Below are 13,155 nucleotides of genomic sequence, written 5' to 3'. Positions count from 1 at the left end.
TTTTTTCCTAACTCTGTCCTTTATCCCACTCGTAAGCTCTGTTGGGCTTGACTGCCTGCTGAGCTAAACCACAACGACCACAAATGAGAATGGCCAGGAAGACCAGAAACATAGCCTCTTGATGAAACAAAGATCCAAAATGATATGACAAAATATTTGTACAATGCCTAATGCCAATAACCTTTTTTTCACATCTTTCAAAACAGATATTTGTGTCATGGGGTAATTACGTTTCTTCTGTTTAGTTCAAGGAACTCTACTTCTGTTATTTCGTCATTGTTATGCACTTTGCCTTCTTCAAGAAAAGTTTCCTCCTTTTCATGCTGTGCTTGATTTCATCTTCCATGCTTTCGTTTATTTTTAAATTCATTCAAGCTTCATGTCCAGAAGAAAAAGACTAGTGTAATGCCTGTTATTCAGTTTCTAGGCACTAAAGGTAGTCTATAAAAATACTTAAATTCATGTTGCAAATAGTTAAACCATAAATAACAAGTTGAAAAACGTGTAAAATGAAAATGGAGCATCACTCCAAGACATTAGTAAAAAGGAACGATTACAGTTATAAAATTGCAAAACACAATTTATTTATCACCAAATTAGCTGGAGATGTTATTTACAAATTGTTTAAATGTCCAATATCTTTCTTTGAGATCTGGCTTTGTTAAAGCTAAACTTATGGGAGAAAAAGTAAAAAGAAGGGCAGCAGTTACTTTATACTGTTATTCTCTGTTGTAGTAGTTACGTGTATTTCATCTAGCTAAGGAAAACACAATGGAAATATTAATTCAGTCCTACATAATTGTGTTGTGAACTGTGAAAGCAAATGCAAAACAAACATTAAAAAATCAAGCTACAAAGAAGGATCTGGGCATTTAAGTATAGCTGCTCATAGAAGCCTCTCTGGTAACCTTTATATTTACTTCATTCCGGTAGAGTCTAACTTGGAGAACCAGTCACACCATGACAACAATGCTTTTTTGCCTCTTTCTCCTCCTTTCCCATACAAAAGCTGAGATCCATGGAGAACCAAATTAAAATAGGTTAAAACACAGTTCTCTTCAACAGGCGGAGATGGTTTTTCCCACTTGTTCGCTCTCCCTTTCTCCTTCACCCGCCTCTTCTGCTCCAGGCTAGTAACGACAGCTCTTCACGTCTTTGAATATCCTGGGGATGTTCAGACCACCATGTTCTTATTGTGATGTCTCCTGAGTGCTCTTTGAGTATTGTCCAAGGTTAACCAACTACTTAGGAATGCCATCCAGAGGTCTGTTCTGAGGCAGGAGAGGTATGAGTGGCAGGCAGTGTGGGAGGATATGGGCAGGCATTGGACACCTCCAGTGCTTTGAAAGCTCACCCCTGAACAGGTGTAAACTCCTAACACAATGGCAGAATGAAAGGCTTGGAAGAGGTGTGTCATCAGCCTGGCAATTCCTGAGAGACACAAATCACTGCAACGTGCTGGGGCTTGGCCCCATGCAGTTGCTCACCACCCGCTGACCCATGCCCAGCCTGCCCCTGAGCAGCCGGTACCCCTGCCGTCCCCCAGCCGGACACCCCACAGTACTTGTCCAGCATGACGCCAGATGGTACGGAACACCCCTTTGGCCAGTGGGGGTCAGCTGTCCTGCTTCTGTCCCCTCCCAGCTCCTGCTGCACTCTGTCTGGCAGGACAGAGTGAGAAGCTGAAAAGTCCTTGATTCACTCTACGCACTGCTCCGCAACCAGTCAAACAGCAGGTTGTCATCAACATTATTCTCATCCTAAATCCAAAGCACAGCACCCTGCTCAATACTAGGAGGAAAGTGAACTCCATCCCAGCTAAAACTAGGACCAGGTGTTAAGTGTAAAAGTCTTTTTCATTTTCAAATTTTCATTATCACCTTAAAATGTTTGGGTTTAAACCAAATTAAATTCATGCAAGACCTATGTTGTCATTATTGTTTTCACTATTTTATTTAGAAAAGTGTAGACTGCACCACATACTTGCCAGTCTGCATGCTGTAAAGCTCTGTGACTGCTATTTTGATTCCAGTGGCTTTGGTGTGAGTCCTTAATCCCATAAATTGGGACATTGACCGTTGATCAGTCTTCTGGCTGAGACTCTTGTTCACAGGCTTTATGCTGTATTTTGAATTCTGTTACGGTATTTCTTAATATAGCCATCACCATTTTCTTGGGAAATGAGAAATGGACAGAGTGTTTCCTTTGGTTGATGATTAAGTCCACATTATACATAGTGCAGGACAATGAAGGGATTAAATACCACCTATATCACACAGTAATAAAGGAAGCTCTTCATGTTCACAATTCTAGTCCCACCTGAAATTAATTCTGATAACTACAGAAACTAGTTTTTTGAGCTTGTCTATGTGATACAAACTGTCCTTTTAACACACTGGACATCTCTGTGTATTTATCTTTCCTCTTTCTTCATTTTCTCCATATCTTTTTTTCTGTAGGAAGACATGCATGGGCTGGAGGTGAGATGGGGTATTCTCTAGTATAGTCAGCAAGCTCTTGAGTCTGAATGAGAGTTTCAGTCTCTTGGAAGATGTCTGCTCCACACCTTTGTCAAAGCTTTTGTGAAATACAGAAAGAAATCCTGTCATCTGCAAAATATTCACAGGTATTTGGGATTCTGTGTTGGTAAGTCATCCAAGATATGCAAGGAAAGATTCTTGGGATTCCTTAGGTAAAGACTTCCAAATAATTTACTGAGTCCAAGGGAATTTTACCAGATTAAGAGGTGAAAAAGTGATTGCAAGTTACTGCCCTGTAAAAGTATTCTTAACAGAAACTGCATATTGACAAACAGATTGGAAAAAAAAACAACAAGTGCTGGACCCTTTTGAATTGATGTTAAGTATGCCTTTGGTGGCAGGATTTCACCCCAAACATTCAATTTCTGAGATGATTGCCAGCTCATGAAAGAAATGTGCCCCACCTAAATAAACTTCTGTTTGCAGAATAGTTTTTTTTTTTCTTTTTCTTTTTTTTTCTTTTATTTTCCTTTTTTTTTTTTTTTTTTTTTTTTTTTACTTTCTTCTTTTTTCCTTATTTTTTTTTTCCAACAGATACATTTTGATGGTAGATGTGATGCAAGCACAGACCCACTTTTATTTTCGAAGGCCATTAAATTCTAGAATTTATGCAATGTGAGGTCCAGAAGCATCACAAGCTGCTTAGAACCTTGTTCTATATATACTTATTTGAAAATCCATTTTTAATTGCAGATTTTCTACTGGTATATTATTTTGCATATATATCTACTCTTGAGTTCCACTGGGCAAGAATAGTATGATTATATTGGCATATTGCTAGGTATCAAAGAAATTAAGAATAGTAAACTACCCGTAAAAATTGATTTCACATATTACTTAGGGTAATTCTCTGAGGTGAAATCCTTTTCCACTGACAGTCAGCAGGCTGACAATCAGCCGCTGAGTCAGGAGGATTTTTTACCTCTTTAATTTCTAATCCTTTTACAGATCTGTTTTTGCTGCATTTTTTTGCTTAGAAGACCAAAGAAATGATAGTGAGACTACGCAGTATCTTGGAAATATGTTTCTGTGGTGTGGCTGGTGGTTTTCACTTGAGCAGCATTACTTAGGTAAGATTGGCTATGTGAATGACAACTGAGTTGTATTTTATTTCATGTTACGAGCAGGATGGTGCTTTGATTTTATTTGGAGTTATTGAGAGGAACACTGAAAGAAATGATTATTTTGTTAGCTACACTGGGGGAAAGGAAAGAGGAAAAGCAATGGATTCAGAAATTGGTGAAGTGTTATATCCTCCCTACTCCACCCCAGAAGAACGAAGGAATATATGTGTATTTTATGGAGCCTAAATGTATTTGCTAGGAAATAAATGAATGCTGTTTTCCAGAGAACACTTTCAGTGCGTAAACATGTTAGGCACTGAGTCACAGAGACTTGTCACTGCTATGGCAGTATTTCTCTGAGAGGGCTAATACTGCAAGTAGGACAATTGCAATTACATGGAGAGATTCTCTCTCTCCACTCCCTTCTTTGGTTTATTTTCAAAAATGTGTTCTGTGTCTGTCTGAAACAGTGATGACTCATCCTTGTCTTAACTGTAATAATCTAGTTTCCACCTTCTTCACTTATATGCACAGAGCACCTACATATGAGTAGACTATGGAGATGCATTTCTCTGTAGGTTTTTGTTTTGTTTTTCCTTCCTTTCTCCTGAAGATCTACAACAGAGTGAGAGCATTTGTAGGCAAGGGAAGAACAGCTAACGCCATCCACCTTGACATATGCACAGCCTGTGATACAGTCCCACACAACATCCTTGTTTCTAAATTGGAGAGGCACAGACTGTTTGGTGGAAAAGGAATAGGCAGTATCACTGTATCCAAAGAGTTGCAGTCAGTGGCTCAATGTCCATGTGGAGACCAGTGGTCAGTGGTGTACCTCAGGGGTCCGTAATGGGACCAGGCTTTTTTACTGTGTTAATTAGTGACATGGACAGAGGGATTGAGAGCACCTTCAGCAAACTTGCTGATGACACTAAGCTGAGTGGTGCAGTTGATATTCTAGAGGGAAGGGATGCCATTCAGGGGGACCTGGACAGGCTTGAGAGGTGGGCCCATGTGAACCTTACAAATTTTGACAAGACCAAATGCAAGCTCCTACATCTATGTTGAAGAAAACCCCCAAATCATTAAAGATTGGGTGATGAATGGATGAAAAGCATCACTTCAGAGAAGGACTTGGGGGTTACTAGTGGGTGAAAAACTTGACATAAGCCAGCAGTGTGCACTTACAGTCCAGAAAGCCAACCATACCTTAGGCTTCAAAAGAAATGTGGCCAGCAGGATGAAGGAGGCAATTCTCCCCCTCTACTCCTCTCTCTTGAGACTCCACCTGGAGTTCAGCTGAGGGGCCCCCTGAACAAGAGGGACAGGGAGCTGTTGGAGTGGGTTCAGAGAAGTCCGCAAAGATCAGGTGGCTGAAGCACCTCTATGGTGAAGACAGGCTGAGGGAAATGGTTCTACTCCGGGCTGTCACATTATTAATGATGAACATGGGGAGCCATGGATGAAGGAAGCTGAACATAACTAAATTCTGGTTTGCAGTTATGGCATCTTTTTTAATTGTGGTGCAAACAGTGGTGCGAAATCTATCCAACTTTTGGTTTTAGACTCTCCAAGCTCCACATGTAGTTGGTGGAAAGAGAACATTTGATTTAGAGTGTTTAAGCAAGGAACTAAGTTTTTTATTCACTATATAGATGTGGCCTCCTAAAACACCCAATTAATTATTAAACGTAAGTCACTGGAAAACCTTTCAGTTCTTTGCAGTACCGGTTGCCATATTTTGATTAATATAGTCCCTAGATATCCCAGCTTTAGACCTTGAAAAGAAAAAGGTGAAAAAATCAGAGCTGGGGAATAAAACTAGGAAACATAAAACTATATTGACTTCACTCACAGAATCACAGAATGGTTGAGGCTGGCAGGGCCCTCAGGAGCTCACCTGGTCCTATCCTTGCTCCAGCAGGGCCACCCATAGCAGGGTGCCCAGGCCTGTGTCCAGGAGGCTCTTGAAGATCCCCCAGGAGGAGACCCCACAGCCTCTGGGCAGCCTGTGCCAGCGCTCAGTCACCTGCACAACACAGAAGTGCTGCCTGGTATCCAGAGGGAACATCCTGTGCTCTAGCTTGTGCCCTTTGTTTCTTGTCCTGCCACTGGGCACCACTGAAAAGAGCCTGTCTCCATCCTTTTTGTGCCCTCCCTCCAGGTATTTATGGACATTGATGAGACCCCCCCGAGCCTCCCCTTCTCCAGGCCGAGCAATCCCAGCTCTCTCAGCATCTCCTTATTGGAGAGATGCTTCAGTCTCTTCATCATCTTCATGGTGCTTTGCTGGACGCTTCCAAAGATCCCCTTGTCTTTCTTGTACCAGGGAGCCCAGAACTGTGCATGCTACTCCAGTTGTAGTACATTCCTGCACAAAAGTCTTTTTCAGCAACTTTTCTTTCATAAACCTATATTTTTTTACTGTTTAGGGATTAACAAGATTTCTGAAAAGAGATAATCCAGGGTGTCATCTTTTTGCAGGCTTCCGGTTGTGACAAGTGTAGGAAGCTTTTAAGAACAAGTTAGATGTGTTTTGTATGAGACTACATATCATTTTCCCTAGCTAAGCTCTGAAGCCCCTTCCATCTGTCTTCCATGATGTTATGATTCGTGCTGTAATGACTCTTTTCTTTGTTCCTCCTGGCTGGATAGAAAGCTCTTATACTTTTAAGTTTACTGTGATTCCTACTGCAACTATGACTTTACCTCACCTCTTACCTGTCTGCATTCCCACAAAAGAAGTGGTGGAACTGACCATTCAGAATTAGGCTTTTGAAACACATAGAATTTATTTGATAAAAAAGGAAATAAAAGGAAAATATAAACAATTATACACAACTAACTTTCCAGAAATTACAATTGGCTACTTGAAATCTCCACTAAAGACAAATTTCCAGCAGTTTGTAGTTCTATTGTGAAGCATTTTCAGCTGTTCTTGAGTCCCCACCAAATTGCCATGGCATTGAACAGAGCTGTGTGAAATTACTAATTTGGTTGAGTCATACATAATAGCCTGGTGTAGCACTTGTGCAAGTAAGATTTCTTGTTTGGTATTAGCTTTTGTATTTCTACGTGGTGAAAAATTTATACTGGATTACATTGTTCAACCCTGGATTTTAAGATACCTTCACATCCTATGTTTTTAGCCTTACTGTTTCAAAACTACAATATATAAAATTTTGCACTAGTACGAAAGCAAAAGTCCAGTCTTATCTATTTGCCATATGATATATGTCTGTTACCTTGTTATGTTTCCAGTCTCCCAAAGATGATTATGATGATGATTTATTTTGTTTAGGTAACAAATCTAGGTATTTCAATATACAATTTAAAGCAGACAGACCTCATATTTAAAGGTTTGTGCTTTCAGAGGCTAATATTTGTCCCTATAATGCAAATGGTTTTCAACCATAAAAGTGGTTTTGAATAGAACAAGAGTTAGTTTGGATTAGTTGTTAGTAACACCAATATATATACATATATATACACATATATATGGAAATAAGACACAGCTAAGAGTTTAATTCATTTTTTAAGAAAATGAACACCTATCTCTCTTGAGCAGATAAGTATTTTTCTGATTACAGTAGATCATATGTAAATCTGATATAATTTTATTTCTTAGCGAGCAATTTTTCTCGTGTTTCTTCTATGTAATAAGCCTGCTGCAACACACTGAACTATCTAATACATATATATATTTATATATCATTAGTCACTATGGAACCAAATTACCAGTTTGAAATAATTGCCAATTACTTTTTCTGTGAGGAAACTAGACCCAAATGATTAGGAAGTACTATCTCCATAATTCTGAGAAGTGTTTTAATTCCAAAACCCTGTGTATGGCACAATCAATCCGTTTTCAGAGAAAATGACCTTGTACCACTAGAAAAACAGATTTGCATCTGAAAGATTATGTTACAGGAACAGAATTGTAACAGTCTTCATGCAAAAAGAATGGGCCTCTACAGATTGTATTGATAGCTGTCTTGATAAATTTGAGTTCTGTAATGGACTGTTAACAGCAGACCATTGCAATGATCTTTTATGCCCAAATGAAAGTCTGCTGATGTGTGAGTTGAATGAAAACCAGCTCTGTGAAACTCTCTGCATAGGACACCTCTAGTTTGATTGCTGTTTTAATGTAAAATGGATTCAGTTTTTGCCTTGCATCAGTGATCAATGAAGCGATGTTTATATAAAAACGTCCACAGGTTTATACACATTTATAAATGTGTGCACACAAACCTTATTCTTGTCCTTGACCACAGCTTGCTAAGTTGGATAAGTGTTGAGTTGTAAACACTTGGACAATTGGACCAACTGCAGCTCCTCATGTCAACACTTGTCTGCCATCTGGACCAAATTTAAATAGTTTAAAAATATCTTCAGTATGTCTGTACCAGCTGCAGGCACACCTTCAGCTACATTGTCAGCACATGCATCTTTCCTAATACTTGCGTGTGTGTGTATGTTATGACTGTAAGGTGGTAGACAGTCAAACTGTTTGTACTTTTGATAGAGAGCAAGGGCACGTTCTGCCTAAGCTGGTGTGATGTAGAGCTTAGGGATATGGTTTAGTGGGGACTGTTTGTGTTAGGTCAGAGGTTGGACTCGATGATCTTGAGGTCTCTTCCAACCTAGAAATTCTGTGATTCTGTGATTCTGTGATCTGCCTAAGTAGGGCTCTTGTCAATGTTGAAAGTGTTCACTTACGAATTTAAAAGAGCTTATTTATAAGCTGTTTGTGTTAATTCAAGGTCTAGTGTAGATGCTCTCAAATTTGGAGATAATTCCTTCTGCACAACCAGCCAGTGGCTGTGACCCAGCTACATGCAACCTGCTTCTGGTGACTTAATTATTTTGTTGTTCTTTCTCACTATGTCAGAAATGTTAAATAGACCTTGTAATTCTACAGATTTCAGTAGTAGAGGACCTTTAAAAGCAGCAGACTCTGCTCCTGCTTTTTCACACTTTCTTATCTATCCCTTCTGCTTTAAGTCATGGTCTCTCAGGTTTCTGAGATGACATATGTACAGAAGTCACAGGAAAAGGACACTACTTGCACTTTAATTCAGCTCCTTGTGTCTTGTAGAGGTGGCTTACTTATAGAGGAACAATTATTTGCAGCCACTTGGAGAGTGCAGAAGCTTATGTCCATATTTTGATGTAAGAGATAGACTCTCAAACCTCCCAGGATCGAGACATTTGCGTGTAAAGTAACGAGAACTTGTATTTAACATTGTTTTAACTGATTTGCATGCTGCCTAATCCTTGTACTAGAAAAATCTGTTGCTAATATAGTCCCTTTCATTGTCCCTCTTCTGAATTCCTTTTGAAACAGAACATGATTCTGGTCTGTGTTGTAATTGCAATATCCCTGCCCATCAGTGGCAGCACCTCCGAATTTAAAGATCCATTAATATGACTACATGTAGGATAGGCCTTGAAGGCGAAGGGGGCTGAAGAAGCCTACTGGCACATATATGTTAAGACAAGTGAAAAATCTGGCATTCCTTGAATGTCCTGTAGTCTTTATTCATGAAACTCCTGGAAAATGAGTATTTCTGTAAGAAGCACTGGCAGTTTCTTTCTTGCAAATAGCTTTTTTATGCAGCATTAAATTCATTAAGAGGTGAATGGCCATCAGGATTGCTACTAGATATGCTAGACTGTAGATATCACTAGTGGCTTTTTATATCAGATAGTGAAAACCTTTTCTGGGAGGAATTCACTCCCACCCATCCCATAAAATACATACGAGCAGGGCAGGGAGGGAGATGCTTCAGGCTACACACAGATCTGCTCAGGCTGCACCTTGGCCAGATGAAGGGGTTGCTGTGTCCAGCCCAACTGCAGCAGCTTATCTTTGCCTTCCAGCTGGAGGTAACTAGTCCCTCCAATACAGTGCCATAACTTTGTGGTTAGTGTAAGCATTTTGAGCACTAGGAGTTTTCTAATATAGATCAGTGAACAGACTTGCATAGTTGTACTAATTGATCGGCATGGGTGATGACCTTCATCAGAGGTGCAGGTAGCTAGACATAAAGTAGGAGCACTCAGTAATTCTACAACAGCATTACATGTCTTGTTGCTGCCTCAGGAATGTTCCAGGACAGAAACAAGATGGAACTGAGCCCCGGCACCGCTGTTTTGCACTGACACAGGCCAAAAATGTGATTAGTATTTACCTTTGTATTGTGTTGGGAAGAGTGCCAGACTAGCATCTCTTCTAGTCCTATCCTTCCAGACTTCAGTATCCACTAACTTTTTGCTCAGTGCAGGAGGGAATGAACCCTGCATTGTACATCTGAGGATCCAAATTTACAGCTGCTGACTTACTTTTTTTCTCTCTCTTGCCACAGGCAAACTTGGGCTAGATGATTCAATTCACAAAGTACTTCCTGTTCAGGAAGAAGTTCCTGATGCAGTCACTAACAGGTCTTTGCATTTCATCTAATTTCCCTCCTGAATACAATCTTGATCTTCTCTTTAAGCCTTCTGTGGACAGAGCCTGTTTCTGAGGACACAGAGGTAAGTGTGCATGGTGTTTTGCTGTTGTTGTAGTAGTGGTTGCTGTTTGTTTCCTGAAAAGAAGGTTGTCAATTCTGTGTGTACTGGAAAAACTACTTCTAATGCTGACCGTCAGGAAGGTGAAGAGAAGGACACCAGAAGGACACACAGAAGATGCGGTGGTGGTGCAAGAAGATGACGGCAGCCTTGGCATGGCATGGTATGGCCCCACTGCAGCGGAGTAGTTTGCTGACTAGCTCTAACTTCCTCATACATGAGAACCTGTGCATTAGAACTCGAGTCCTGTGGAAGCAGCCACCTTCTAGGACATTCTTCAGTGACAGGAAGAAGTTTCGTATTGCTCTGGTAGGACAAGCCTTCCACCTGCGCCCCTTCCATGTTTTGGTGGCTACAGGTGGGGGATATGCAGGATACAGAAAATATAAGGATTACAAGTTGGAACAGCTAGAGAAGAAGGGCATCGAGCTGCCTGTGAAGCTTGCAAGCGAGTGGGAGGTTTCTCTGTACAAATCGGTACCAACTTGACTGCTCTCACAAGCATTGGGTCGCCTGAACCAGGTGGAACTGCCTACATGGCTTCGGAAGCCTGTTTACAGCATGTACATTTGGACATTCAGACTAAACACGAAGGAGGCAGCTGTTGAAGATCTGCATCACTATAAAAACCTCAGTGAATTCTTTTGTAGGAAGCTGAAACCACAAGCACAGCCAGTCTGCTGTTTGCACAGTGTGATTAGTCCCTCTGATGGAAAGATCCTTAACTTTGGACAAGTAAAGAACTGTGAAATGGAGCAAGTAAAAGGGGTTACTTATTCACTGGAATCTTTCTTGGGACCTCGCATCAGCACAGAGGACTTGCATTTTAGTGAGGCCTCACCTGGTAACTCCTTTCAGCAACAGCTAGTCACAAAGGAGGGGAATAAGCTCTATCATTGTGTAATCTACCTTGCACCAGGGGACTACCACTGCTTCCACTCACCCACTGACTAGAGGGTGTCACACCGATGTCATTTGCCAGGCTCTCTGATGTCTGTGAATCCTGGAGTTGCTCACTGGATCAAGGAACTTGTCTGCCACAATAAACAGGTTGTCCTTACAGGTGACTGGAAACATGCCTTTTTCTCTTTAACGGCTGTAGGAGCAACAAAAGTGGGCTCTGTCTGCATTTACTTTGACCAGGACCTGCATACCAACAGTCCTCGTTACTCAAAAGGTTCCTACAATTACTTCAGCTTTGTATCACAGAATCACAGAATCACAGAATTTCTAGGTTGGAAGAGACCTCAAGATCATCGAGTCCAGCCTCTGACCTAACACTAACAGTCCCCACTAAACCATATCCTTAAGCTCTACATCTAAATGTCTTTTAAAGACTTCCAGGGATGGTGACTCCACCACTTCCCTGGGCAGCCTGTTCCAATGTCTAACAACCCTTTTGGTAAAGAAGTTCTTCCTAAGATCCAACCTAAACCTCCCCTGGTGCAACATTAGCCCATTCCCCCTCGTCCTGTCACCAGGCACGTGGGAGAACAGACCAACCCCCACCTCGCTACAGCCTCCCTTGAGGTACCTGTAGAGAGTGATAAGGTCACCTCTGAGCCTCCTTTTCTCCAGGCTGAACAAGCCCAGCTCCCTCAGCCACTCCTCGTAGGACTTGTTCTCCAAAAAGTTGTTGTATCCAACAACAACAAGAAGGGAATACAGGAAAGGAGAACATTTAGGGGAATTTAATCTAGGCTCTACTATTGTACTCATCTTTGAGGCTCCTAAGGACTTCAAATTCCACCTCAAAGCTGGACAGAAAATCCACCTGGGAGAAGCCCTGGGCTCTCTATAGAAAATCAAGCAGCAAGAAGGTTTTATATATAAAGGGACTTTTATCACATCACAGAGAGTTTTGCTTAACAAGCGTATATCACTCAGCAGGACCTGGGTAAGGAAAATGGAAGATGTCATTGCTATATTCAACTTTGAGAGTATTTGGCCTATATTTACATATTGCTGCTGAATGCAGGAAGATAATTGAATGAATGTGTATGCGTCAGGTACAGCTGCCTTTAAAGATGTTGACTATGGATCTTTCTGTCCTACCCTGTGCCTGTAGTCTTTGATGTTCTCCCCCTCAATGTGCCACAGGATATCTATGTTCACAGAGTGTAAAAATCCCTTCCTAGACCATGCAGGTGCAATGGGGAAGGGTGGAAGTAGACATTAGATATATTTAAAGGGACATTAAGAAGTTGAGTCAGACCTTGTACCTTAGATCTGCTGTATTTCTTTCAGAGCTTGAGTAAAAAATGTATTTTCTTCTTTATTCTAAAACACTTCTCTGAAGTCCTTGTGCAAAATACATGGAGAGCCATTAGTTAGTCCAGTTAAATGGACTATTATGGCTTCACAGCCCAAACAAAGCGAAATACACAGACCACATCAGTAAAGTAAGTTATACATCCAATTTATTTCTTAACGTTAGACAACTTTAATTCTTTTACCTAACAATGCCCCTTGAAAAATGGACTTTGCACTGTATTTTAAACCTGGAACCACTGTGTCTACATTCCATACAATGAAACTGGGCATTGTGAATTTTTTTTTTTTTAATATTATCAGACAGATCCATATGTCTAATTCCTAATCCATACTTTTAGTTTGCTATTCCAGGCCTTAAAGATCTTGTTTGTATTTAAGAGAGTTCACCTCCTGAATTAAAGGTCAGAATACATAGAGGATGTTTCTCATGTTATGCTATGTATCTTCAATGTTGCTTTGTCATTAAGTTACTGAAGAATAGTTCCTCTATTTACAGTTTCAGATACTTCAGGACCAATTTTTGTCACATGGAGGGCAATGCCATATGTACTGACAATACATTAAAACAACAGCTCTTGGAAACAATCCCAGGTTGCCTCACAGGTGCCAACTTGGCCATCCTTTAATGCACTGGCACCTATTTTGTCTTATCTAAAATCTAAAAAAACATACCTGCTCTGGCTTCTGCCCTCAGACTAATT

The 13,155-nt window shown here is 40.7% G+C and overlaps 1 pseudogene across 1 annotated transcript; it reads left to right on the top strand.

Annotated features, from left to right (window-relative positions):
• Nucleotides 1-10,318: 10,318 nt before the first annotated feature.
• Nucleotides 10,319-11,981, top strand: LOC309890242 (phosphatidylserine decarboxylase proenzyme, mitochondrial-like; annotated as a pseudogene). The gene is made up of 3 exons: nt 10,319-10,639; nt 10,703-11,380; nt 11,814-11,981. The product of its transcript is annotated as a phosphatidylserine decarboxylase proenzyme, mitochondrial-like (transcript).
• Nucleotides 11,982-13,155: the final 1,174 nt, after the last annotated feature.

Source organism: Aythya marila (genome assembly GCF_965140915.1).
Source record: "Aythya marila genome assembly, chromosome: Z".
In the NCBI taxonomy this organism is placed as follows: Eukaryota; Metazoa; Chordata; class Aves; order Anseriformes; family Anatidae; genus Aythya; species Aythya marila.
This window is presented reverse-complemented; position numbering and strand designations above follow the sequence as displayed.